The sequence below is a fragment of the Macrotis lagotis genome, chromosome 1, assembly GCF_037893015.1.
Source record: "Macrotis lagotis isolate mMagLag1 chromosome 1, bilby.v1.9.chrom.fasta, whole genome shotgun sequence".
In the NCBI taxonomy this organism is placed as follows: Eukaryota; Metazoa; Chordata; class Mammalia; order Peramelemorphia; family Peramelidae; genus Macrotis; species Macrotis lagotis.
In genome coordinates this window covers 130979100-130982109 of record NC_133658.1, presented here as the reverse complement: position 1 = coordinate 130982109, position 3010 = coordinate 130979100, and positions in this window count along the sequence as shown.

The following is a 3010-nucleotide window of genomic DNA, read 5'->3' as shown; positions in this document are numbered from 1 at the left end:
TGTAACCTAAAACTGCTTACCATCTCAGGGAGTCACGAGGGGAGGGAAGGATAGAAAGATATAATTTGGAACTCAAAATGTAAAAACAGCAATAACAGCAACAAAACAAACAAGTGTTAAAAATGTTTTAATGTGTAATTGGGGGAAAATTTAAATTTTTATTTGTAGGCATTATATTTTAAACTCTGCCTTTGAGGTTTTTCAGCTAAGCTCCTCTCCTCACCTGAACCAAGAGAAAGCTATAATACTCTCACTTGAATATCAATCATATTCTAAAACAAAAGCAATACTATACCCCAAAGATCAGGGATTGGTCAACTTTCTGGTTTTGGATGTTTCTGATGTTGGAAACACTTTCCTAGTACTGTGTGAAATTACAGAGAAGGGAGAAAAGCTGATGCCTTTTGATTTTTGACACTTGGGGAAGTTGGGAATGTGATGGGACAATGGCTACTCATTTGCACCACTGATGGTTAGTGGCACCTCTGGCAAACAGTACTGAGGTGGGATGAGGAAATCACCAAAAATGGCCCCTATGTCACATACCATTGAAAACTCATGTATTCAGTATCTTTGCTTTTTCCCTGAGTATTCTCTATATTGTGATATAGAGGAAGAATTGCTGACCTTGGAGGCAAGAGTCATGGATTCAACTATTGCTAACACTATGAGAAAATGATCTGCTAACTTCATCTTTCTGAGCCCTATTTTCTTTATAAAATGAGGTCATAAGACCAAAGATATGGAACTGAAATGGACTTCGGGAGTTTGCTAGTCTAATCTCTTCATTTTATAAATGGTGGAAACTAAGACTTAGAGAGCTGGAATTTTAACTCAAGACACTACCTGTCTCAGAGTTTGATTGTGAACAAAGTACTTTGTAAACTTTAAGACAACATAGACATATGAATTATTATTGTTATTTTTATCCCCTGTATGTTCAAATAGATTTCTCCAAGCATGATGTCTGGCATCCAGCAGATTCTCAACAAGTAGCGAATGAATGATTTCATTTCCATGAATGCTGAAGTGAAAAGAACAGCTGATGGTGGCAAGTTAGGGAGAGAATCCAGTCACGTTTATTTTATGGTCCTCAGTGAATTACTCACTGCTTCCTGGAATTGTCAGTGGCATGATCGGTAGAAGCAAACCTGAGTTTTAGATTTGAACTGAAATACTTTTTTCCCACCAGTATGTTAAGCAGAGTCTGACTTTTCATAATGCTTCTGCCACCAACTAGCTATATTTAGGCTTAGCCTTTATTTGTCTCAGTTTGCCCAGTAGCAAATGAATCAAGAGATTACAAGATCTTAGAGCCTCTTCCAGTTTTCAAATTCTCCAATCTGAGGTTTTTGGCTGATGAAATTCCTAAATTTTATACAAGGGTTCTTAACATTTTTTATGTCATGAACCCCTCTGGCAATCTGGTAAAACCTATGAACTCCTCAGAATTATATTTTAAAACAAAATAAAGTTCATAGAATGTCAATTATGTTGATATAGTTTTCAAAATATTTTTGAAAACAAGTATGTGGACCCAAATTTAAGCATATTCAATTTCACAAGGAAGAAACTGAGATCCATAGGCAAAGGGGAAATCACAGAACTAGATTTCAAGCTGAGAATTCTTCCTTCAATTCTCTGTTATAGTATACTTCCCTCTGTTCAATATATCAATTATTCTTTACTTCCCAGAATAAATCATCTGGGGAGTCCCCTAATCACCATATTTCCCCCTGTATAAGATACTCCCATGTAGAAGAAGCACCTTAATTGGGGGAGGGGGCCCAAAATTTGGAAAAAATATATTACATGAAGTTATTGAACTCAAGTTTCATTCATCATAAAATTCATACAATTCTTCATCATTGTCAAAACTCCCATCCAGGGGGCAGCTAGGTGGAGCAGTGGAAAGAGTATGGGCCCTGGAGTCAGAAGGACCTGAGTTCAAATCTGGCCTCAGACACTTAGTAATTGCCTAGCTGTGTGACCTTGGGAAAGTCACTTAACCCCACTGCCTTAAATAAATAAAATTAAATTAAAAACTCCCCTCCATTAGCTTGTCCTCACCTGTGTTTAATAACGAATCACTATCTTAGGAGAGGCTGTGACTTGCTTTCCTGTCTGTACTCTGGTCTGTGATTGATCACAAGCACTCCCTGGGCAAATCTGGCACATGGACACTTGCTTAGTCCTTTCCGTTTCATGAACCTGAAGCACCAATTGTGTCCTCCTTTGAAATCAGTCACTTCTTTTTCATCAGCAATTCTTGCCTCCTGCTGAACCATCTTTGTGGACACAGGAATTCCAATGGCCCTTTGCTCTTCAATCCATCTCTTCAATTCCCTCTATTTCTAAATCGGGTCATTTGGCTATTTGGCAGGCCTCTCATAAACTTCTTCTGCCGTGGCATTTTCAGTAGGCTTTCTTCTTCCCGTAGTAAGTCTCATATTGTTTTCTCAGTTGGAGGAGGACCAAACTGATGGTCAGCAGCACAACTTCCATTCACTTTTGCAAACTGGATCACCTTGAACTTGAAGTCAGCACTGGACAAAATCTTTCTGAGCCATTTCTGGGCAGAATGTGGCAAAACATGACTTAATATACCAGTAAAAGTAATGAAAATAAGGATGGATTTGGAGTCAGAGTATCTGGGAAGATCTTTCCTAGCTTTAAACCTAAGATCCTGAGATCTCCAAAGGACTTTTCCCACAATGATCCAATGAAGTATGTTCTTCTGCACCCTCATCCTACCCTTCCACAAGAATGCCCTTCTCTCTATCAAAAACTTACCCATTCTTCAAAGTCCCCCAATTCATCTTGTTTTCCTGAAACTTCCTGACTTCTCATGCTCTCATTGATCTACATGCCTTCTCATCTTTCACAGCCCTTACATTCTGAACCACATGATGTAGCACTTAATTATATCCAGTCTTGTATTACTGGCTATTTTCAAATGTGTTCAGCCCATTTCCCAACTGAGCTCATCAAAGAATAACCTTGCTTTTCT